The sequence below is a fragment of the Salmo salar genome, chromosome 24, assembly GCF_965601325.2.
Source record: "Salmo salar chromosome 24, fSalSal1, whole genome shotgun sequence".
NCBI lineage: Eukaryota > Metazoa > Chordata > Actinopteri > Salmoniformes > Salmonidae > Salmo > Salmo salar.
The window spans coordinates 16,936,820-16,964,014 of NC_138314.1; the positions used below are offsets into that span (position 1 = coordinate 16,936,820).

Consider the following 27,195-nt stretch of genomic DNA (forward strand, 5'->3'; position numbering starts at 1 on the left):
TCAATCAGTGTTGCTTCCTAAGTGAACAGTTTGATTTCACAGAAGTGTGATTGACTTGGAGTTACATTGTGTTGTTTAAGTGTTCCCTTTATTTTTTTGAGCAGTGTATATATATCTATACATATGTTTTTATTAGGTTTTATTTATTGAAGTGTCAATTAATTGTCCAAACGCCAGGCCGCTTTCCCACTCTATATTGGTATACATTTTTCACAAATGCCTTAGTATACGTAATTCCAAAACATTCTAAGAATATGTTTTTTGGTGTGTAATATTCTTCCTGGGGGTGTACAGTATATGAACATCTTTTAAAAAGATTTCATGTTGCTAAAATGCTATCAGTTCCACTTTAAGGTTTGGGATTAAAACAAAGGCTTTTAATCCCAGAAACTTTCTATCACTGGATTCGAAGTTGCAGCCTTAGGAATCAGATGCAGATGTTTACGTTCCTCCATGTTTCTCAGACATAACGTTTCAACGTTTTTGCGAACGTCAAATTTGGGAGTGTTTAAGGTTACGTTTAACATTACAAAGATCTGTGCATTTTCCACACAGCGTTTACATGAGGACAATGGGGTCCAATGAGTGTTAACTAAAACAGGCCAGTTGAGATAATTGCCTTAAAATGTGTCTGCTCTGTGAAGCCGTCACTTATGTAGATTATATCCCTTGAGTGTTCAAATGTATTAACACTCCCCGTCAAGCATGCACGCACGCTCACACTCACGCACGCACACAGACCCTTACCATTTATCTGTGAAGGGTGTTCTGATGAGGGGGTTATGTGTGAATAGCTGGTTCAGACATGCATGCCCAACATTTTCATCACAATGAAGGACCCTCAGCGTGTACACAGCTGTCACCCGCACACCACACACAGCACGGACACACACGCAGCACGGACACACACACACACAACATGGACACACACACATAGCACGGGCACAGTACGGATACAGCTGTCCCCTCAGCATCTAAGAGGCCCTCATTCACACACTCAGCACGACTGTGTGTATTCGTATACGTGTGTGTCTGTGTGCGTGAGTGCGTGCACATGTGCATGCGTGACCTAGAGGAATATTGCCACAAGCACTGCTTTGTCTCAAGACAAAGAGGGGGTCGGGAACGTCGGTAGTCTCAGACTTCACAAAATACTCACCCACACACACACACACAAACACACACACAGACACACAGACACACACGCTCCTCCTGGCCTACTACAGATGTAAATACCAGTCAAGGGTTTGAATCCCAGTGACAGAGAGACTCATCTGGATGGGAGGAGCCTCATTAATAAGACACAGACAAACACAAAAACGCTGCCTGTGGATACAACATCACACTCACAGAGTTTCCCTACAGTCATGTAGAGAGAGTATCGTATGTAGTATATTGTATATAGACTTTTTGTTTTCTTTTTTTCTACTGTATTATTGACTGTATGTTTTGTTTATTCCATGTGTAACTCTGTGTTGTTGTATGTGTCGAATTGCTATGCTTTATCTTGGCCAGGTCGCAGTTGCAAATGAGAACTTGTTCTCAACTAGCCTACCTGGTTAAATAAAGGTGAAATGTTAAAAAAAAAATTAAAAGAGAGAGAGAGAGAATATGTCCAGTTATTTAACCATTCACATAAAGCCCCTCTCTAACCATGTCCTCATATGTCAGGGTATAAAATCATTCTAAATCCTTTCAGCTCACACTTATAAACACACTGCAACCTTGGGGAGGCATAGAACACTGGAGTCAGCAATGCAACACACACACACACACACACACACACACACACACACACACACACACACACACACACACACACACACACACACACACACCACACACACACACACAGCCTTCCTCTCCAGCCACATGGTAACCTGACCTCTCCCCTCTCTTTTCCTCCCCCCTTTCCTTCTCCTCCTCCTCCTCCTCCTCCTCCTCTCCTCTCCTGCTCGTCAGAGCAGTGCCGTTTCTGACAACATTAAACATCTAAATGGAATGGAGCTCCCTACCTCACCCCATCCACTCACTACTTTTGACACAAATATAGATTGGATCTGATTTGATCTGATTTATACCGATATCGGTGCAAGGTGCAGCAGTGAACAGAGTTCTGGGGCAGACCCCTTGTCTCTCCCTGCTCCACTCTATCTCCCCCACACCCCACCTCTCCCCCAGCTGTAATCCTGGTTGGAGCCATGTTCCATGTTGTTATGGGGTCTAATCCTGTCTGTGTATACTGCACTGTGTGAACTCATGGTACAGGGAAGCGTATGAGAGGAAAAACACTGGAGACAAAGATTACAGAGAGACCCTACGCCTCTCTTCCTCCCTCCTCCTCTCTTCCCTCACTCTCTCCATCTTCCCCCATCCCCCCATCCATCCACACAGGGCTGTGCATCAAGGTCGTGCCGTGTTACAGATGAAGCACTGCCCCCCTCCGCATGCACACACACACACACACACACACACACACACACACACACACACACACACACACACACACACACACACACACACACGCACGCACGCACTCACACAAACACTCAGACATACATTCTTGGCTGCTGTTACATCATTAATATGAGCCACCGTGCACAGTGACATCATTAATGTGAGCCAGGGTCTTGGGAGCACCTTTAATGGCTCTTTAAATATGAAAGGCTGACAGAGTTGCCACGCAGAAGGGTGTGTGAGGTAGAATGTGCCTCACACAAACACGAACACACACACACACACACACACACAAACACACACACACACACACACACACACAAACACACACACACACACACACACACACACACACACACACACACACACACACACACAACACACACACACACACACACACACACACACACACACACACACACACACACACACCCTGCTGCTTGGCCACTCTGTCAGCCTGTCATATTTAAAGAGAGAGAGACACGAAAGAAACTTGCTTTCTCAGCCGGCTCTTCATGTCAACAAGATCTCACAGTTTTACCAATATTGATTCTGACGTTTATCCATGTTTTCAAAACATCACATTACAAAGTGTTTTTAACACCCTGGGATCGGCTCCTGTTCAGCATCGTTCCGTTTCTCCAAACATCACATTTTGAAGTTGCTCATTAAGGCTTAAGGTTTTTGATAGGGTTAATACATTAAGTTAAGGCATTCATTTCGAATGGTTTAGTTAAGGGTTAAAGGACCCCCCAGAGTAAGTTGCCGCCACTATTTCGGCATAATTTCCTGTCCTAGAGAGGAAATGCATATTTAGGTTCCAACGCCGAAGAATAGCGAAGGCTACTAATTCATATTCACAAATTGGGTGTGGGAATTTCCACTTGGAGTTGATAAACATCAACAAATAGGGCACTGGTAGCTGTCAGTGTAGTTAGCTAGCATGCTAACCTTATCTAGCTAACTAGCTAGCTATCTTGCTATCCTCATCTAGCTAGCTAATGTTATCTCTTGCGGGGTTTCTTTAACTACACCACATTCATAAGAGTAGCCAGCTGGCTCTATGGCTGGTTCTGGAGCTGGATTTGTCATAAGCATTGATTTAGGGAAAACTTTGCCACAGATGGAAACCCCTAGCCTATCTTTGACTTCACCATCTATTGATGTCTCCAAAATGTTGGCATTTTCCAAAAATTGCGACCGAGAATCCGCCATACAAATAGTAAGAAAGAATAAGATGAAGCTCAGGTTACATGGATAACTATTGAAAGATAGTGGATATGTGTTTTACTACATTGTAATGGACACCAACCTTTGGTAAGTAGGCTGCTGGCAGGCTGCTGGCAGGCTTTGGTTGCGGTAGAGCAAAGCCAGGTCAGCCCGTGCTCATCGTTCTCACAGGGGAAGTGAAATGATAGGCTCCAATGACTTTGCTCATGATCATGTATGCTGTAAATTACATGTTACTATAAGTTCCTTCAATTTTCTTTCGTGGGTGTCTTTTCATTATCTGGATATTATCTTCTGGTTTCTAGCTAACGTTACACCAATCAAAGCAGTGGAGTTAGTAGTCAAGCAAAACTTTACTGGTTAACTGTTCATCTTGGGGTGACGGGGGGAGGAGGTTTGCAAAATGCTATCGTGTCACGCAATTATAGCATTTATAAAATGGTCATATATAGTTTTTATACAGATTAGCTCAAAAATAAATGAACATTTTCAAACGATCCAATGAATTTTTATAATTTTCAGTGGAAAAAAAGTGGAGGTACAAAAACACAAGTTTGCACTGTCATTTAATTTGCTCCATGTCTCAGGCGGCCAAGTGGACACAACTCTGTTTGTCTCATCTCAGTCGCGAAGCAGAATAACTTTGCAGCTGTTTCTGATTAATAAACAATGCCATACTAGTGGGTGGTAACATTCAAATAAAACCCAGCCCTGAAACGAAACGTAGACTGAAAATATTATGTATAGCATAGGAAAAGACACTACATTCACACGGATTTGCAGAAAGTGGACAGTTCAGATTTGTCACTTCAAGCCCAAATATATCATACTTTGACTAAAACGATGGCTTATTGACATAAGTTGTTGTGCAGCATTATGGGTATGCTGTGGCCATCGTCTTTCAGCAAAAAAAAAGTGGATTTCTACTGGCGTGAGCGTTTGGGGTAAAAAAATGTTTGTGTCTACCAGTGGGATTGAACACATGACCTTCAGATCCAGAGTCATGGGATTACCCCAAGCCTACTTAACCCAAGTATACTTGACGGTAATAGCGCTCACTGTTTCCCCTAGTGGCCAGTTTTGAAGGCATTTCCCGACGTCCTCAGGACATGGACAGACGTCCAATTTTGAAGTCAATCTTGAGCGATCTGCCTGCTACATGCAGTGATGTGAAGATGAGACTGAATGTGTTTGTGTGCGTCAATACACAGACACACACACACACACACACACACACACACACACACACACACACACACACACACACACACATACTCCACCCCTCTCGTTCCTTGGCTAATGGTCGGTAGGGAGCTGATGATGGATTCTGAATAACTAGGGAGGTAATTGCTCAGAGTGAGAGAGGGAAGATCAATTGCTGAGTCTGTGTGTGTGTGTATGTGTGTGTGTGTGTGTATGTGCATGTGCATGTGTGCGTGTGTGTGTATATATGTGTATGCCTGTGTCAGAGTACTGTTGCTCAGGTACTGGAAATGTCAACCAGAGGCCATACCCCAGTATGACACATAAACACACCCAAAGAAACAGAACTACTAGCTCTCTGTGAGAATACTGCACTGCGGATTTGATTATATTGCGCGCTAACTAGAACAGACGTGTGTGTGTGTGTGTGTGTGTGTGTGTGTGTGTGTGTGTGTGTGTGTGTGTGTGGCAGATCAGACAGCACCTGCATTAGGCAGAGGGATCACTTCATTTTTAACAATGTGAGATGTTTCTAACAATGTGTGTGCACACACTCACACACATCTAACAATAGCATGATCAGAGCTGTCTCCTGCTCTGCCACTGTCAGAGAAAAGAACAGTCCCCCCCTTCCCTTCCCCTCTCCTCTCCTCTTCCTCCCCTCCTACCTGCCTTCCTCTTTACCATCCTCTCTATCTGCCTCCCTCCCTCCCCACCCTCTTCTCTATCTCCCTCCCTCTCTCCTCTCTTCCCCCTCAGACAAAGGTAAGCAGAGGACACCTCAGACAGTGCAGATCAAACCAGAGCCCAGAGCATGCATATCATTATTGACACTCACACAGTCGCACTCTGACATATGATAAGAGTCACGCACACCTCCACTGGCAGCCAGACAATGAGCTCCAGTCACTATCTTCATCACCTTCATCTCTTCCTCCCATATCTGCTTGGACAACAGAAACAGACAATCGTCACAGATGGGTGTTGTGACAGAGAACAGCTCAGGAGAAGAGAGAGGCAGATTTGTGAAGACTGGAGCAGGCAAGAAAAAGGGAGAGAGAGAGCGGGAGAGGAAGGAAGAGAGGGAGATAGCAAAACAAATTATGAGGGGGGAAAAAGAGAGAGAGAGTGAGAGAGCGAATGAGCGAGAGAGAGAGAGAGAGAGAGAGAGAAGGGGGCCGCTGGTTAAAGTGGATATGTTAAAGCAGATATCTCCATATGAATGCACCTCTGGGCCACTCTAAACACTTCACGTGCACAGGATGTTCAACCCCCATGGGGCCCATTTTGACGTTGAGTCACTCATGTACCATATGAACACACATAAGACATGACAAAATGTGTCAAATTGCAGGAAATTAGCATTAAAAGTGCAAAATGTTCACTCCGCCCCATGGCAAAATGTGTAGAATTGCAGGAAATTAGCTTTAAACTGCTAAATGTTTTCTCCATCAACAAGAAGAATGTTAACAGTTTGAACAGTTTGGGGTAGCATTGGTTGTGAGGTGGGGGCTTGTTACAACGTAGATAAATGGCAATATCCATCCGAACCTTTGTCACCTAGGAGATTTGTGTGACCGGACCTTCTCAAGTAGTTGAGTACCACTGGCATAGATAGAGATACAATGGCAAAACTGCATCCCAGGCCTCTATTGGAAATGTTGATAGGTTCTCAATCTGCTTTGAAAGGGTGTGTGTCCAAATGTTATTATATGAATGTGCTGTTCCTGTTTTCTCTTCATAGACAGATGAGTGAGAACAACAGAACAGACAGTAACCCAGTTACCCTCCAAACACACAGGATATGACCTGAACTACACCATCTGGGATAGCAGAGAGAGAAAGAGGCAGAGAGAGAGAGATGGAGGCAGAGAGAGAGGGGAAAGGGGGAGTGAAGGAGGGGGAAGAGAGGGAAAGAGAGAGAGAGGTGCTGCTCATGTGTAATTCATGAGAGAGCAGATAATAAAGGCTCTTTTTAACATGATGAAAGAGCGAAGAGCAAGATAAAGCATGAGGAAAGAGGCGCATTCTGAAAGAGTGACTTCACATGTTTTTTTGTTATATATTTCTCTTTCTTCGTCTTGGTTTATTTCTGTTGTTTTCACTCTGAGGCTTTCAGGAGGAAGAAAGGAGCTGCCCCAGAAAACAGGAGGTAGAGAGATAGAGAGAGAGACAGAGAGAGAAAGAGAGCGAGAGAGCGAGAGAGAGAGAATGTAGGGGAGAGACGGATGGGAGTAGAGAGGAGAGGAGAGGGAGAGGGGAGGGGGAGCCAGACTGGGAAAATGAAATGAAAATGTCAGGGTCGCAGGTACTACAACTCATAATGGAAAGGACATAGGCAGAAAGGAAGGAGGAAAAGAGTAAAGGAAGCATAGAAACAAAATGCTATTTTTGTGTTCCTGTTCCTATATACTAATGTAACTACCTCTGAGCTGTGGAAGGCAGGTTGCTGCCATTTGCCTGACCATCCAGACCATGTGGTACAAAGCCAGTTATGTACCTAACACTACACTCCATAGCCTACATACACCACAGTTCATACACAAACACTATTTAGCTTTATTAATTTATATGAAAAACATATTTCCAAAATCATTCTCAGCTAGAAAAATAGAAAGAACACAGCTAAATCCAAACCAGTTCATGTTTGTTAAGAGCTACAGTACGGAACCACTTCACCACTACAACATAAGAACTGAGGCATTGAGGCACAAACATCTGGAGCGCAGAGTGAGTGTGTGTGTGAGGTCAACCCCATAAAAATACACAGATAGGTGCTGGTTACTTCAGACACACACAGACACACACACTCTCTCTGTCATGCGTGGCTGGAGCAGTGTGAGGTAATGTATCTAGACGTGGACTCTGTCTGACTCCACAGCTCACAGCCTCTAAGTACCTCTCCTCACAGCACCTAGAGAGACCCATACCCTCTCTCCTTCATTACCTCTCATCTCCCTCCCTCTCTTTTGGATCCCTTTCTCTCCTCCCTAAACACTTTCTCTAAAGTGTCCAATGTTTTACCTCCATAAGGGGTAGTGAACAAGTGCACACTCCAGGGATAAGGGAAGAGAATTCGAACCCACCGAGCTCTGCCAGGGCGGTCTGGACAGGCCCTTACTGCTCCTCTCTGACCTCTGATTGGCAGGCCTTTGGGTGACCCTGGCTGCTGGGAAACGGAGAGCTCACAGACATCGAATGTCACACTAGTAAGACCTGCGCTCTCATTGGACTCTGTCAGGAGTATTTTGATTGGACAGGGCTGATTGGGCATTGGACAGGGCTCTCTGAGGAAAGTTGTGATTGGGTAAGGTTGACAGAGGGGATTTTGGGACTGCATCACCACTAATAGACTGGGCAAGCGCTGGTATTCAATTTATGACTTGTTTTGGTAATCAATGGCTGGGTCGGAGGGGGGTTTCATATCTTTTCTGAGCGTAGATAACCAGCTTCCCAGGCTCCATCTCAGTGTGCTTCATTCTATAGCTAGAGGACTCCTGATATCTCCAGGTGTGACAAGTATACTTTATTTGTTTTTATCTGTTGTTGCCTAGTACCATCTACTTTAAGTGCTGCCTGTATTTCCAGTGGCCTACTTGTTGTGTGAACTGCTGACTGCTCATAATTTGTAGATAGTTGTTAAGACATCAATCAGGATCAAGGGGCAGGGCAATTTGGGAATTGGAGGGGGAGTGGTTTCACCTCTGCTAGGCAATTAGCAATTAGTGTTGGTTCTTCAGTCTCCCCTGGTTTCTCAGCGGCAGCTGTAAGCGGCGGTCATGTCAGTAGCGTTTTTTCCCCCGCAAAACAAAGACCGTCGCCGAAACAAAGACCGTTCTACGGAGTTGTTCAGCGGAGTTGTTCGAGGAAAGAAAGAGAAGTAGGGCTCCACTCTCTCACTTGAATATCTTACCTAGTTGTTTAACAGATGATCTCATTTTGGTCTTTTGTAGCTTCGTCAACTATGTGTGTGTCTTCTAGACCGGTTTGCACCTCTCGCTGTAGGCTTTACAGATGCTCCCCACCCCTTGGCTGCAACCCTTCTAATTTAGTGTACCCTGCACGCACAACCCATGTGGAATTCCGGGTCCCTGGCAGCGTTTGGAACTGCCGATCTGCGGTCAAGAATGCTGAGTTCATCTCAGCCTATGCTACCCTTCAGTCCCTTGACTTTTTGGCCCTGACGGAGACATGGATCACCCCAGAGAACATCGCTACTCCAGCTGCTCTTTCTTCAACTGGCTATGTTTTCTCTCGTAGTCCAAGAGCATCTGGTCGTTGCGGTGGTGGCACAGGTCTACTCATTTCTCCTAAGTGGAGATTCTCTTTTCTCCCTCTCACCTGTCCATCTCCGAAAGTTGAATTCCATGCTGTCACTGTCACTTGTCTACTTAAGCTTAACAATGTTGTCATCTATCACCCACCAGGTGCCCTTGGAGAGCTCCTCAATGAGCTTGACACCTTGATAAGCTCTTTTCATGATGATGGCTCACCACTCTTCGTACTTGGCGACTTCAACCTCCCGATGTCTGCCTTCGATTCATTTCTTTCCAACTCTCTCTTTCTCCTCGACTCTTTTGATCTCACCCTTTCCAAATCTCCTCCAACTCACAAGGCAGGCAATACTCTTGACCTCATATTTTCTACAGGCTGCTTGCCTACTAATCTCACTGCAACCCCCCTCCAGGTCTCTGATCACTACTTTGTTTCCTGTCTCCCTTTCCTCCGACCCTAACCACTCAGCCCTAACCAGATGGTCATGCGCCGTCGCAATCTTCGCTCTCTCCTTCTGCTAAATCCTTCTCCCTCCTGTCTCCTGATTCTGCTTCTTCGACCCTACTCTCCTCCCTTTTTGCATCTTATGACTCACACTGTCCCCTTTCCTACCAACCGGCTGGGCCCTCCCCTTCTGCTCGGTGGTTGAGTGACTCATTGTGAGCTTACAAAATAGGGCTGCAGGCAGCTGAGTGAAAATGGAGGAAATCTAAACTTCCGGAGGACCTATCATCCTTTCACTCCCTCCTCTCTACCTTCTCTTCCTCTGTATCTGCTGCTAAAGCCACATTCTACCACTCTAAATTTCAAGCTTCTGCCTCTAACCCTAGGAAACTCTACCTTCTCCTCCCTCCTTAATCCCCCAACCCCTCCATCTCTGCGGACGACTTTGTCAACCACTTTGAAAAAAAGGTTGACGACATCCCTCTGATGTCAAAATGCCCCGATTTGCTTCCCGCAAGAAACCAACACTTGACTCATCTGACGTCAAAACTATAGACCTGTATCCGTTTTTCTTTCCAAAACACTTGAGCGTGCTGTCTCCGGTCAACTTTCTTGTTATCTCTTTCAGAATGATCTTCTTGACCCACACCAGTCAGGCTTCAAGACGGGTCACTCAACTAGGACTGCTCTTCTCTGTGTCACGGAGGCTATCCACACTGCCAAAGCTGCCTCTCTCGCCTCTGTTCTCATCCTCCTAGATCTATCCGCTGCCTTCAACACTGTGAATCATCAGATCCTCCTGTCCACCCTCTCAGGACTGGGCATCTCAGGCTCTGCACCCTCTTGGATTGCCTCCTACCTGGCAGGCCGCTCCGACCAGGTGACGTGGAGACCTCACACAGGAAGTGGCGCAGGTGCTTATCTAGGCGCCTCTCCCATCTGGACTACTGCAACTCACTGTTGGCTGGGCACCCTGCTTGTGCGATCAAACCCCTGCAACTTATCCAGAACGCTGCAACCCGCCTGGTTTTCAACCTTCCCAAGTTCCCTCATGTCACCCCGTTCCTTTGCACACTCCACTGGCTTCCAGTCAAAGCTCGCATCCACTACAAGACCATAGTGCTTACCTACAGAACAGCAAGTTGAACTGCCACTCCCTGCCTTTATGATATGCTCAAACCCAACACCCTGACCCGAGCACTCCGTTCTGCCACCTCTGGTCTCTTGGTCCTCCCAGCCCTATGGGAGGGCAGCTCCCGCTCAGCCCAGTCCAAGCTCTTCTCTGTCCTGGCACCCCAATGGTGGAACCAGCTTCTCCCTGAAACTAGGACAGCAGAGTCCCTGCCCATCTTCCGAAACAACTGAACCCCTACCTCTTCAAACAGTATCTTAAATAATTCTACTCCTCATCTTGACCTCCCCGCACTTGCACTTGACTCCCACTTCTAGCTCTGACTCCACTAATAGCTACATTATTGAGGAAAAAATTTCTTTCTATGCCTGTGATGTGGTTTCCCACCTAGCTATCTTAAGATGAATGCACTAACTTTAAGTCGCTCTGGATAAGAGTGTCTGCTAAATGACTAAAATGTAAATGTAAACACAGCTCTCTCTCACACACACATACACACACTGGGATGTTACTTTGTAGTGGAGCTGTTGTGATTGGTTGGCCTACAGAGAAAACAGCCCTCTTTTGAACTGAAGCTCCACCTCCACAACCTCTAACTGACACACACAGAGACAAAAATGTACCCGTGTGTGTGTGTGTGTGTGTGTTTGTGTACGTACCTGTAGCCCTGCCATACACAGTGTGTGTGTGTGTGTGTGAGAGGGCCTGTGCAGCGCGTGCAGCTCTCTGTTGGGCTCCGCTTTACATACTGGGGAGCAGGCACAGAATATCCTCCACTTCAAACTCTGTACACACACCGCACCTGAAACACATCCCCATCTGTGTGTGCCTGTGCGTGTGTACGTGTGTGCTTGTGCGCATGCGAACGTGTGTGGGTTTGACAGTGTGTAGTAACAGAGTAAAAAGGTTTTCTTGGAGAGAAGTCAGGTCATTAAAGCAGCAGAGTGGATCAGGGATATTTATTCTACAGAAACGAGAGTGTTGGAGATTAATGATGAGCTCTTCATCTGGGTTTCTGTTTCACTCCCTGAGAGAGTTGCAGAGTAGGGGGATAAGAGGGCAAGATAGTGTGAGAGAGCAGGTGGGCCCAGCTGCTATTGAGAAAGGAAGAGAGAAGAGGTTGTCTGTCTGTCACTAAGCCCTTCCTGTTTGTAACCCCTGGGCTGTGGGCGGAGAGGGGAAACAGACACACTGGGTGGAATATTTACAACGTTCCCTTAGATGTTCATCTCACAGTCACACAGTCATGTGTGTTTCTCAGTGTTCATTTTATCAGCAGCCGATGTCTAATGTGTAAGTGAGTGTGACTGTGAAACCGTGGCTCAGCTCATAAGCAGTCTAGTCTCTATGGTTTTGGCACAGATGGGTGGACACCTGCTCCACATGGCACAACATCACTCACAACATAGTAAGGCAAGACAAGTACACACGTACACACACAGACAAGTACACATGTACACACACACACCCACACGGCTAGTACCAGACCTGGGCACAGCATGAAGGGAAATCCCCCTGGGAGAAAGGAAAGATCGGAGGAAGAAGAGAGGGGGAAACTGAGAGAGAGACCAGAGAGAGAGACCAAAGAGAGAAGTTGTGTGTGTGTGTGTGCCCCATTATTGGCGAGGACAGTCTCACCTTTACTGTTAAGGCAAGGCTGCAAGTTCTACCAAAACAATACAACCTAGCACTCTAGTACCCTGCACACCATGATCCCTTCTGTGCTTTTACACCCTGACTTAAATGTAATGGAGTCTGTTGCACAAGTTGTTAATGGTTGCCGTACATACAAATACTTGTACATTGCAAGACATGACCGTCTTCTCGACATGGTAGCTACTGAGTTGAGACACGTGGTCTCACCAACAGCACACATACAAACATGCACTTGTCAGAGGAGCCTGGTTTGACGTTGACGATAATGTGTCTTCTTGTATGCCATATAAGCCAGATATTGTTGTTGTGGGGGAGGGGCTGTTGTTGCCAGAGGAAGGGGCTGTTGTTGCCAGAGGAAGGGGCTGTTGTTGCCAGAGGAAGGGGCTGTTGTTGCCAGAGGAAGGGGCTGCTCATTTGACTGCTACATGGAGCAGGCCTGCTTAAATACCAGCCCCTTGTGTCACGCCTGAACAGCCTCAGGTAGCAGTGCAAGCTTGCTCTGCTGATATATGGAGATGAGTACACACTGATATCCATGTTCACTAGCTGACAGTACCTGGCCTTCAGATCGCAGGCCTACATAAGACGAAGGCGAAGCAGCTAGCGAGGTACTACTCCGTGTCTACAGTCATGGACAGCCTTGCTGAGTGGAGGAGGTGCTATCTGTTTCCTTAGGTGTCCAGAGATCCCTGTCCTGAAATGTTTGAATACTTATTGTTTGAATTATGATTTGTGGATTCAAATAAAGTATTTAAGTGTGTGTGTGTGTGTGTGTGTGTGTGTGTGTGTGTGTGTGTGTGTGTGTGTGTGTGTGTGTGTGTGTGTGTGTGTGTGTGTGTGTGTGTATGGTCCTATGAGGCTGAGTGGCATTAGGTCTGTACAGCAGGACTCCAGAGCAGACAGACAGCCGTCTGAGTGAATACACACTCGTATCTATGATGGGATGGAGAAGGATCAGTACACTGGTTACTGGAATGACCTAAGAACGACCAGACCAGGTTGTTTTAAGATAAGGCAGTACACATAGAGGACAGAGAGAGAAAGGAGGCGCTCGTTCACCACGCGGGTGGCAGTGGTTACTGCTTGGGTCTTTGCTAGGGTAGTATCCGGGGTGGTTGCTAGGGCCCAGGATGTGTGCAACAGTGTGTTTGAGTCCCTGCAGGTGTCTAAACAGCTGGCTGAGACCACACTCTGTAAACAAATTGAAGTAGCTGAACTCCTAGGAGTAACACTGGATGGTCTGTTATCATGGTCAAGTCATATTGACAAAGTTGTCGTGAAGATGAGGTATGTCTGTTATAAAAAGATGCTCTGCGTTTTTGAATCAAAGATCCACTGTACTAGTTGTTCAGGCTTTGAACTTGTTTGTACCATGTTTGTGCTGCTGCCATGTTGTGTTGCTACCATGCTGTGTTGTCATGTGTTGCTGCCATGCTGTGTTGTTGTCTTAGGTCTCTCTTTATGTAGTGTTGTATGTTTTGTCCTACATTTAAATTTTTTATCCCAGCCCCATCCCCGCAGGTTGGCCTTTTGCCTCTTGGAAGGCCATCCTTGTAAATTACAATTTGTTCTTAATTGACTTGCCTAGTTAAATTAAGGTTGAATAAATACACTGAACAAAAATATAGACGCAACATGCAACAATTTCAAAGACTTTACTGTGTTACAGTTCATAGAAGGAAATCAGTCAATTGAAATAAACTAATTAGGCCCTAATCTATGGATTCCACATGACTGGGAAGGGGCGCAGCCATGGGTGTGCCTGGGAGGGCATAGGCCCACCCACTGGGGAGCCAGGCTCAGCCAATCAGAATGAGTTTTTTTTCCCACAAAAGGGCTTTATTACAGACAGAAATACTCCTCAGCACCCCTCCCCCCCCCCCCCCCCCCCCCCCAATGTAGAGGTCCTGGGCTGGCGTGGTAACACGTGGTTTGTGAAGCCCCCCCCCCCCTTAAAATAGCTCTTGATATGCCAAAGGAGAAATGCTCACTTTCTACTGACTCTGAAAAACACCAAAAGAAAGATGCCCAGGGTCCCTGCTCATCTGCTTGAACGTGCCTTAGGCATGCTGCAAGGAGGGATGAGGACTGCAGATGTGGCCAGGTCAATAAATTGCAATGTCCGTACTGTGAGACGCCTAAGACAGCGCTACAGGGAGACAGGACAGACAGCTGATCATCTTCGCAGTGGCAGACCACGTGTAACAGCACCTGCACAGGATCGGTATATTCAAACATCACACTTGCGGGACAGGTACAGGATGGCAACAATAACTGCCCGAGTTACACCAGGAACGCACAATCCCTCCATCAGTGCTCAGACTGTCCGCAATAGGTTGAGAGAGGCTGGACTGAGGGCTTGTAGGCCTGTTGTAAGGCAGGTCCTCACCAGACATCACCGGCAACAACGTCGCCTATGGGCACAAACCCACCGTCACTGGACCAGACAGGACTGGCAAAAAGTGCTCTTCACTGATGAGTCGCGGTTTTGTCTCACCAGGGGTGATGGTCAGATTCGCGTTTATCGTCAAAGGAATGAGCGTTACACCGAGGCTTGTACTCTGGAGCGGGATCGATTTGGAGGTGGAGGGTCCATTATGGTCTGGGGCGGTGTGTCACAGCATCATTGGACTGAGCTTGTTGTCATTGCAGGCAATATCAACGCTGTGTGTTACAGGGAAGATATCCTCCTCCCTCATGTGGTACCCTTCCTGCAGGCTCATCCTGACATGACGCTCCAGCATGACAATGCCACCAGCCATACTGCTCGTTCTGTGCATGATTTCCTGCAAGACAGGAATGTCAGTGTTCTGCCATGGCCAGCGAAGAGCTCAATCCCATTGAGCACGTCTGGGACCTGTTGGATCGGAGGGTGAGGGTTAGGGCTATTCCCCCCAGATATGTCTGGGAACTTGCAAGTGCCTTGGTGGAAGAGTGAGGTAACATCTCACAGCAAGAACTGGCAAATCTGGTGCAGTCCATGAGGAGGAGATGCACTGCAGTACTTAATGGTGGCCACACCAGATACTGACTGTTACTTTTGATTTTGACCCCCCCTTTGTTCAGGGACACATGATTCCATTTCTGTTAGTCACATGTCTGTGGAACTTGTTCAGTTTATGTCTCTCTTGTTATGTTCATACACGTTAAGTTTGCTGAAAATAAACGCAGTTGACAGTGAGAGGACATTTTATTTTTTTGCTGAGTTTACATGCTGTGTTAATATTTTTGTTCAGTATAAAATAAAAATACAATTGTCCCATCTTGATTATTGTGTGGTAATTAGTCAGGTGCAGCAAAGAAAGACCTAAAAAAGCGGTCCCGTGTGGCTCAGTTGGTAGAGCATGGTGTTTGAAACGCCAGGGTTGTGAGTTTGATTCCCACGGGGGACCAGTACGGAGAAAAAAATGCATGAAATGTATGCATTCACTACTGTAAGTCGCTCTGGATAAGAGCGTCTGCTAAATGAGTAAAATGTAAAAAGCTGCAGCTGGCTCAAAACAAAACAGGATGCATTGTCCTTAACTGCACACACAGAACTAACATCAACAATTTGCATGATAGTCTTTCATAGTTGAGAAAAAATCACTACTTCTCTTCTAGTCTTTTTAAGGAACATTTCTGTGTTGAAAATGCCTAACCACTTGTATAATATATTTTCATACACTTCAAACAGATACAGTTCCTTGCATAGGTATTCACCCCCTTGGCGTTTTTCCTGTTTTGTTGCGTTACAATCTGTAATTTAAATAGATTTTTATTTGGATTTCATGTAATGGACATACACAAAATAGTCCAAATTGGTGAAGTGAAATGAAAAAAATTACTTGTTTCAAAAAATTCAACAACAAAAAAAACGCTGAAAAGTGGAGCGTGCATATGTATTCACCCCTTTGCTATGAAACCCCTAAATAAGATCTGGTGCAACCAATTACCTTCAGAAGTCACATAATTAGTTAAAAAAAGTCCACATGTGTCACACGATCTGTCACATGATCTCAGTATATATACACCTGTTCTGAAAGGCCCCAGAGTCTGCAACACCACTAAGCAAGGGGCACCTCCAAGCTAGCGGCACCATGAAAACCAAGGAGCTCTCCAAACAGGTCAGGGACAAAGTTGTGGAGAAGTACAGATCAGGGTTGGGTTATAAAAAAATATCTGAAACTTTGAACATCCAACGGAGCACCATTAAATCCATTATTAAAAAATGGAAAGAATATGGCACCACAACAAACCTGCCACGAGAGGGCCGCCCACCAAAACTCACGGACATGGCAAGGAGGGCATTAATCAGAGAGGCAACAAAGAGAACAATCACAGCGCCTCTCCTCTTTCTAGAAACATCTTGCATCACAGCGCCTTTCCTCTTTCTATAAACATCTTGCATCACAGCGCCTTTCCTCTTTCTATAAACATCTTGCATCACAGCGCCTTTCCTCTTTCTATAAACATCTTGCATCACAGCGCCTTTCCTCTTTCTATAAACATCTTGCATCACAGCGCCTTTCCTCTTTCTATAAACATCTTGCATCACAGCGCCTTTCCTCTTTCTATAAACATCTTGCATCACAGCGCCTTTCCTCTTTCTATAAACATCTTGCATCACAGCGCCTCTCCTCTTTCTATAAACATCTTGCATCACAGCGCCTTTCCTCTTTCTATAAACATCTTGTATCACAGCACCTTTCCTCTTTCTATAAGTATCTTGCATCACAGCGCCTTTCCTCTTTCTATAAACATCTTGTATCACAGCGCCTTTCCTCTTTCTATAAGTATCTTGTATCACAGCACCTTTCCTCTTTCTATAAGTATCTTGTATCACAGCGCCTTTCCTCTTTCTATAAACATCTTGTATCACAGCGCCTTTCCTCTTTCTATAAACATCTTGTATCACAGCACCTTTCCTCTTTCTATAAGTATCTTGCATCACAGCGCCTCTCCTCTTTCTATAAGCATCTTGCATCACAGCGCCTTTCCTCTTTCTACAAACATCTTGTATCACAGCACCTTTCCTCTTTCTATAAACATCTTGTATCATAGCGCCTCTCCTCTTTCTATAAACATCTTGTATCATAGCGCCTCTCCTCTTTCTAGAAACATCTTGTATAACAGCGCCTCTCCTCTTTCTAGAAACATCTTATATAACAGCACCTCTCCTCTTTCTGGATATTATAAGGTGAATGCACCAATTTGTAAGTCGCTCTGGATAAGAGCGTCTGCTAAATGACTTAAATGTAAATGTAAATGTAGAAACATCTTGTATAACAGCGCCTCTCCTCTTTCTATAAACATCTTGCATCACAGCGCCTTTCCTCTTTCTATAAACATCTTGCATCACAGCGCCTTTCCTCTTTCTATAAACATCTTGCATCACAGCGCCTTTCCTCTTTCTATAAACATCTTGTATAACAGTACCTCTCCTCTTTCTATAAACATCTTGCATCACAGCACCTCTCCTCTTTCTATAAACATCTTGTATAACAGCACCTCTCCTCTTTCTAGAAACATCTTGTATAACAGTACCTCTCCTCTTTCTATAAACATCTTGTATAACAGCACCTCTCCTCTTTCTATAAACATCTTGCATCACAGCGCCTCTCCTCTTTCTAGAAACATCTTGTATAACAGCACCTCTCCTCTTTCTAGAAACATCTTGTATAACAGTACCTCTCCTCTTTCTAGAAACATCTTGTATAACAGTACCTCTCCTCTTTCTATAAACATCTTGTATAACAGTACCTCTCCTCTTTCTATAAACATCTTGCATCACAGCGCCTCTCCTCTTTCTAGAAACATCTTGTATAACAGCACCTCTCCTCTTTCTATAAACATCTTGTATAACAGCGCCTCTCCTCTTTCTATAAATATCTTGTATAACAGTACCTCTCCTCTTTCTATAAACATCTTGTATAACAGCACCTCTCCTCTTTCTATAAACATCTTGTATAACAGCACCTCTCCTCTTTCTATAAACATCTTGTATAACAGCACCTCTCCTCTTTCTATAAACATCTTGTATAACAGCACCTCTCCTCTTTCTATAAACATCTTGTATAACAGCACCTCTCCTCTTTCTATAAACATCTTGTATAACAGCACCTCTCCTCTTTCTATAAACATCTTGTATAACAGTACCTCTCCTCTTTCTATAAACATCTTGTATAACAGCACCTCTCCTCTTTCTATAAACATCTTGTATAACAGTACCTCTCCTCTTTCTATAAACATCTTGTATAACAGCACCTCTCCTCTTTCTAGAAACATCTTGTATAACAGTACCTCTCCTCTTTCTATAAACATCTTGTATAACAGTACCTCTCCTCTTTCTATAAACATCTTGTATAACAGCACCTCTCCTCTTTCTAGAAACATCTTGTATAACAGCACCTCTCCTCTTTCTAAAGATCTAATTTAAATGTACTGTATATAAGAATATGAATATGTATATATGAATAGTGTGTAGATAGTATTTTTGTTGTCTCTTAGTGTCTTTTCTATGTATAATACTAATTCATTTTATTTTTCATTTTGAATTTAATGTAATATCTTAGGCTGTTCTTGTCTATTACTGTTCTGTAGTTTGTCATGCTGCTGTAGCTAACGGGGATCCTTATAAACTAAAGGAAACACGCCACACTACTCTGCAGGACAGAGACAGACAATCAGACAGCAAGATAACAGGTCTTACTTAACATGTTTACGGTAACAGGTTTAAGTTAGCAGGTTTAAGTTAGCTGGACTCGCCACATACTGCAGGTTGATGCTGTCAGTTCTGCCGTAGCAGAGGTCAAGCAAACTGATTGGCTGCTTGAGCGGCCAGCACCCAGGGCATAAAGAGATCCAACGCTGTGTTCACCCACCCACACACGTGCACACACGCACATACACAGACACACACACACACACACACACACACACACACACACACACACACACACACACACACACACACACACACACACACACACACACACACACACACACACACACACACACACACACACACACACACACACACAGAGTGAGTGTGACATTGGCATGATATTCCCAACAGATCAAAGAAAATGGAATATATCTATAATACAAATAACAAGTGAGGCCAGAGGGTGGGAGAGAGGAAGAGCGATAAATAGAGGGAGGGAGAGAGAGAGGGGGAAAGAAAGAAAGAAAGAAAGAAAGAGAGAGACAGAAACCAGGACAGTTGAGCCCAACAGGCATACAGAGAGTAAAGCCTATTAACAGGATTTAAAATGAGGCTACTAACACCTACTGCATGTCAATAAGTTGAAGCCATAGCCACAGAAGACAGCACACAGACACACAAACGCACACACACAAACGCATGCACACGCTAACTAAAACATAGCCTATAGGTATATATCATGGCGCCGGAGAAAATGGTTGACTTTTTACGTGCTCCTAACCGAATGTGTTTTTTGTTAGTTTTTTTTATGTTGTTTGTAACTACTTTTTTTTTACTTACTCTGTACATAATATTGCTGCTACCGTCTCTTATAACCGAAAAGTACTTCTGGACATTTGAACAGCGATTACTCACCACGAACTGGAAGAAGCTTTTTTTTCCCATTAATGAGTCCGTCGAGCCCAACGTGAAGAACATACTGCTTCACCGGGAACAGGCCCAAATCCCCATCATTTGCGAGAAGAGAAGACGTAGAAAAAAAGGACAGAGGTTGGGCTGCCTTCTGAGAATTCGTAGGCGATCGAATAAACCCCCACTGCCTTCCGTTCTACTAACTAACATGCAATCATTGGAAAATAAAATCGAGGACCTACGAGGAAGATTAAACTACAAACGGGACATTAAAAACTGTGATATCTTAAGCTTCATGAAGCCGTGGCTGAACGACGACATTAACAACATACAGCTGGCTGGTTATACACTGTATCGGGAGGATAGAACAGCGCCGTCTGGTAAGACAAGGGGGGGCAGACTATGTATATATGTAAACAACAGCTGGTGCACGATATCTAAGGAAGTCTCGAGGTTTTGCTCGCCTGAGGTAGAGTATCTCATGATAAGCTGTAGACCACACTATCTACCTAGAGAGTTTTCATCTGTACTTTTCGTAGCTGTCTACATACCACCACAGACCGACGCTGGCAGTAAGACTGCACTCAATGAGCTGTATTACGCCATAAGCAAACAGGAAAACGCTCATCCAGAGGTGGCGCTCCTAGTGGCCGGGGACTTTAATGCAAGGAAACTTCTATCAATTTTACCAAATTTCTATCAGCATGTTAAATGTGCAACCAGAGGGAAAAAACTCTAGACCACCTTTACTCCACACACAGAGATAAGTACAAAGCTCTCCCTCGCCCTCCATTTGGCAACTCTGACTATAATTCTATCAACCTGATTCCTGCTTAACAGGAAAAACACAAGCAGGAAGCACCAGTGACTCAGTCAATATCAAAGTGGTCGGTTGAAGCAGATGCTAAGCTACAGGACTGTTTTGCTAGCACAGACTGGAATATGTTCCCGGGATTCTTCCGATGGCATTGAGGAGTACACCACATCAGTCATTGGCTTCATCAATAAGTGCATCAATGAGGTCGTCCCCACAGTGACTGTACGTACATACCCCAACCAGAAGCCATGGATTACAGGCAACATCTACACTGAGCTAAAGGCTAGAGCTGCCCCTTTCAAGGAGCAGGACTCTAACCCGGAAGCATAAGAAATCCCGCGATGCCCTCCAACGAACCATCAAACAGGCAAAGCATCAATACAGGACTAAGATCGAATTGTACTACACCGGCTCCGACGCTCGTCGGATGTGGCAGGGCTTGCAAGCCATTACAGACTACAAAGGGAAGCACAGCCGAGAGCTGCCCAGTGACACGAGCCAAACAGACAAGCAAAACTACTTCTATCCACGCTTCGAGGCAAATACAGTTGAAGTCGGAAGTTTACATACACTTAGGTTGGAGTCATTAAAACTTGTTTTTCAACCACTCCACAAATGTCTTGTTAACAAACTATAGTTTTGGCAAGTCGGTTAGGACATCTACTTTGTGCATGACACAAGTAATTTTTCGAACAATTGTTTAAAGACAGATTTTTTCATTTATAATTCACTATATCACAAATCCAGTGGATCAGAAGTTTACATACACTAAGTTGACTGTGCCTTTAAACAGCTTGGAAAATTCCAGAAAATGATCTCATGGCTTTAGAAGCTTCTGATATGCTAATTGACATCATTTGAGTAAATTGGAGGTGTACCTGTGGATGTATTTCAAGGCCTACCTTCAAACCCAGTGCCTCTTTGCTTGACATCATGGGAAAATCAAAAGAAATCAGCCAAGACCTCAGAAATGAAATTGTAGACCTACACAAGTCTGGTTCATCCTTGGGAGCAATTTCCAAACGCCTGAAGGTACCACGTTCATCAGTACAAACAATAGTACGCAAGTATATAAACCATGGGACCACGCAGCCGTCATAACGCTCAGGAAGGAGACGTGTTCTGTCTCCTAGAGATGAACGTATTTTGGTCCAAAAAGTGCAAATCAATCCCAGAACAACAGCAAAGGATGTTGTGAAGATGCTGTAGGGAACAAGTACAAAGGTATCTATATCAACAGTAAAACGAGTCCTATATCGAAATAACCTGAAAGGCCGCTCAAAACCGGCATAAAAAAGCCAGACTATGGTTTGCAACTGCACATGGGGACAAAGATCGTACCTTTTGGAGAAATGTCCTCTGGTCTGATGAAACAAAAATAGAACTGTTTGGCCATAATGACCATCGCTATGTTTGGAGAAAAAAGGGGGAGGCTTGCAAGCGGAAGAACACCATCCCAACCGTGAAGCACGGGGGTGGCAGCATCATATTGTTGAGGTGCTTTGCTGCAGGTGGGACTGGTGAACTTCACAAAATAGATGGCATCATGAGGAAGAAAAATTATGTGGATATAGCAACATCTCAAGACATCAGTCAGAAAGTTAAAGCTTGGTCGCAAATGGGTCTTCCAAATGGACAATGGCTCCAAGCATACTTCCAAAGTTGTGGCAAAATGGCTTAAGGACAACAAAGTCAAGGTATTGGAGTGGCCATCACAAAGCCCTGACCTCAATCCTATAGAGAATTTGTGGGCAGAACTGAAAAAGTCTGTGTGAACAAGGAGGCCTACAAACCTGACTCAGTTACACCAGCTCTGTCAGGAGGAATGGGCCAAAATTCACCCAACTTATTGTGGGAAGCTTGTGGAAGGCTACCCAAAATGTTTGACCCAAGTTAAACAATTTAAAGGCAATTGCTAGCAAATACTAATTGAGTGTATGTAAACTTCTGACTCACTGGGAATGTGCTGAAAGAAATAAAAGCTGAAATAAATCATTCTCTCTACTATTATTCTGACAGTTCACATTCTTAAAATAAAGTGGTGATCCTAACTGACCTAAGACAGGGAATTTTTACTCTGATTAAATGTCAGGAATTGTGACAAACTGAGTTTCAACATATTTGGCTAAGGTGTATGTAAACGTCCGACTTCAACTGTAACACTGAAGCATGCATGAGAGCACCAGCTGTTCTGGAAGACTGTGTGATCACGCTCTCCGCAGCCGATGTGAGTAAGAACTTTAAACAGGTCAACATTCACAAGGCCGCAGGACCAGACGGATTGCCAGGACGTGTACTGCGAGCATGAGCTGACCAATTGGCAAGTGTCTTCACTGACATTTTCAACCTCTCCCTGTCCGAGTCTGTAATACCAACATGTTCTTAGCAGACAACCATAGTCCCTGTGCCCAAGAAAACTAAGGTAACCTCCTAAATGTCTACCGACCCATAGCACTCACATCTGTCACCATGAAGTGCTTTGAAAGGCTGGTCATGGCTCACATCAACACCATTATCCCAGAAACCCTAGACCCACTCCAATTTGCATTCCGCCCTAACAGATCCACAGATGATGCAATCTCTATTACACTCCACACTGCCCTTTCCCACCTGGACAAAAGGAACACCTATGTGAGAATGTATTCATTGACTACAGTTCAGCAATCAACACCATAGTGCCCTCAAAGCTCATCAATAAGCTAAGGATCCTGGAACTAAACACCTCTCTCTGCAACTGGATCATGGACTTCCTGATGGGCTGCCCCCAGGTGGTAAGGGTAGGTAACAACACATCCGCCACGCTGATCCTCAACCCCTCAGGGGTGTGTGCTCAGTCCCCTCCTGTACTCCCTGTTCGCTCATGACTGCACGGCCAGGCATGACTCCAACACCATCATTAAGTTTGCCGACGACACAACAGTGGTAGGCCTGATCACCGACAACAACGAGACAGCCTATAGGGAGGAGGTCAGAGACCTGGCCGTGTGCTTCCAGGACAACAACCTCTCCCTCAACGTGATTAAGACAACGGAGATGATTGTGGACTACAGGAAAAGGAGGACCGAGCTTCAAGTTCCTTGGTGTCTACATCACCAAAAAACTAACATGATCCAAGCACAGCAAGACAGTCATGAAGAGGGCACGACAAAACCTATTCCCCGTCAGGAGACTGAAAAGATTTGGCATGGGTCCTCATATCCTCAAAAGGTTCTACAGCTACACCATCGAGAGCATCCTGACTGGTTGCATCACTGCCTGGTATGACAACTGCTCGGCCTCCGACCGCAAGGCACTACAGCGGGTAGTGCGTACGGCCCAGTATATCACTGGGGCCAAGCTTCCTGCCATCCAGGACCTCTATACCAGGCGGTGTCAGAGAAAGGCCCTGAAAATTGTCAAAGACTCCAGCCACCCTAGTCATAGACTGTTGTCTTTGCTACCGCATGGCAAGCGGTACCGGAGCACCAAGTCTATGTTCAAGTACCGGTAAGTCCAAGTAAGTCTAGGTCTGTACTGGTATCCCTTGTATATAGTCCCACTATTGTTATTTTACTGCTGCTCTTTAATTACTTGTTCCTTTAAATTCTTATTCTTATTCATATTTTTTAAACTGCATTGTTGGTTAGGGGCTTGTAGGTAAGCATTTCACTGTAAGGTCTATTGTAATACCTGTTGTATTTGGCGCAGGTGACTAATACAATTTGACTTGATTTTAGGTGTAATTAACATTTCAAAGATGGAGAATATGCAAAAACATGGGAATCAGAGATGACATTATAATGCTATTACTCTATTTTTTTGTCTATCTCATTTAACCCAGTTTACTAATCACTCCACAGGAAACGTTCTCTCATTTTCTCTCAATCCTCCTCAAAAACAGACACACATGCACAGGCAAGGTACACACGCATACACACATACAGACACACACATACAGACACACATACACACGATAATAGTACTTGTGCAAAATACAGGCTGTCAGAGTGTAATATTTGACCTTGGTTCCTTCTGCAATGACCTCTAATCATGTTAGCTTCATGACACACACACACACACACACACACACACACACACACACACACACACACATACACACACACACACACACACACACACACACACACACACACACACACACACACACACACACACACACACACACACACACAACAGGTAACCAGAGCACAGGACCTGATATGAAAATTGTTTCTGTAAGGGTTGTCTAACTTAGATCAATTATTCCTGACCTCCTCCCTCTCTCAGCTACATGGTTCAATGTTCAATAACAGTAAAACCAATGTGCTCTTTCATTTCAGTGTGTGTTTGCATATGTGTGTGTGTTTGTGTCTGCGTGTTCGTGTGTGTGTACTGAGCATAGCTAACACACTAGTAAGCTAACATAGCAGGTGTAAAAGAAGTGCCTCAGCGGATCGGAAGAAACCGGAAGAATCGGGTTTTCAGCCTTCATCTCTTCTCTGCTTCTCACCTGAAGACCAGCTGAGGGTGACACACTAGTAGCACACTAGAAGTGACTAGATACTGCTCTCTCTCTTAGTCGCGTCTGGGAATAGGAAGTAATCAATCGAATGATAAGTAATCAATCACCTCATATTGACTCTAGATTAGCGCCTCATCGATCTACTCTTGTCTCTGACAAACAGTCTGAGATAAAAACCTATCATGAGGACATCTCCAGCCAACACACGCACACTCATACAGTACCAGTCAAAGGTTTGGACACACCTACTTATTCAAGGGTTTTCCTTTATTTTGACTATTTTCTACATTGTAGAATAATAGTGAAGACATCAAAACTATGAAATAGCACATATGGAATAATGTAGTAAGCAAAAAAGTGTTAAACAAATCTAAATACTTTTTATATTTGAGATTCTTCAAAGTAGCCACCCTTTGCCTTAATGACAGCTTTGCACACTCTTGGCATTCTCTCAACCAGTTTCATGAGGAATGCTTTTCCAATAGTTCCCACTTATGCTGAGCACTTGTTGGCTGCTTTCCTTCACTCTGCGGTCCAACTCATCCCAAACCATCTCAATTGGGTTGAGGTTGGGTGATTGCGGAGGCCAAGTCATCTGATGCAGAACTCCATCACTCTCCTTCTTGGTCAAATAGCCCTTACACAGCCTGGAGGTGTGTTTTGGAGAAGTCTCTTCTTCTTACTGGTATCCTTTAGTAGTGGTTTCTTTGCAGAAATTCAACCATGAAGGTCTGTTTCAGTCTCCTCTGAACAGTTGATTTTGAGATGTGTATGTTACTTGAACTCTGTGAAGCATTTATTTGGGCTGCAATCTGAGGTACAGTTAACTCTAATGACCTTATTCTCTGCAGCAGAGGTAACTCTGGGTCTTCCACTCCTGTGGCGGTCCTCATGAGAGCCAGTTTCATCATAGCGCTTGATGGTTTTTAGCAACTGCACTTGAAGAAACATTCAAAGTTCTTGAAATTTTCCGCATTGACTGACCATGTCTTAAAGTAATGATGGATTGTCATTTCTCTTTGCTTATTTGAGCTGTTCTTGCCATGATATGGACTTGGTATTTTACCAAATAGAGATATCTTCTGTATACCATCCCTACCTTGTCAAAACACAACTGATTGGCTCAAACGCATTAAAGAAGGAAAGAAATTCCACAAATAAACTTTTAACTAGGCACACCTGTTAATTGCAATGGATTCCAGGTGACTACCTCATAAAGCTGGTTGAGAGAATGCCAAGAGTGCGCAAAGCTGTCATCAAGGCAAAAGGTAGCTACTTTGAAGAATCTCAAATATAAAATATAGTTTGATTTTTTTAACACTTTTTTGGTTACTACATGATTCCATATGTGTTATTTCATAGTTCTGATGTCTTCACTACTATTCTACAACGTTGAAAATAGTTTTAAAAAAATAAACAAAAACCCTTGAGTGAGAAGGTGTGTCCAAACCTTTGACTGGTCACCCGTGATACAAGTTAGGATTGGACGTCCATCCATGTCTGAGGATGTCGGAGATGATGTAGAAACCGGCCACTAGGGGCAACAGTGACCGCTGTTACCTTCAAGTAGGTTACGGTTTTGCTAGGGCCTTGGGGATGGGGGATGGGGGATGGCAGATGGGTGTAAGAATCTGCCTCTGATGCAGAATGTTGCATGTTTGAATCCAGCGATAAAGTTGTTTTTGAGATTTTTGTTCTAAACCTATCCCAAATCTTAACCCTTACCTTAACCATTCGGAATTAATGCCTAAACTTAACCCTAGCCTTAAAAATGTAGAATTAATGCCTAAACTTAACCGTAAACAATTAGAAATTTGACCTTTTGAACAACTTAGAAATATGACATTTGAGAAACATGAATGAACGTCTAATTCTGACGTGAGACTGTGAGAGCACGTACATACACACGCACACACACACAC

General features: G+C 44.5%; 1 non-coding gene across 1 annotated transcript; it reads left to right on the forward strand.

Annotated features, from left to right (window-relative positions):
• The first annotated feature begins 15,714 nt into the window (after nucleotides 1–15,714).
• On the forward strand, nucleotides 15,715–15,790 carry trnas-uga (transfer RNA serine (anticodon UGA)). The gene has a single exon. It is a non-coding gene; the product is annotated as a tRNA-Ser (tRNA).
• The last annotated feature ends 11,405 nt before the right edge of the window (nucleotides 15,791–27,195 follow it).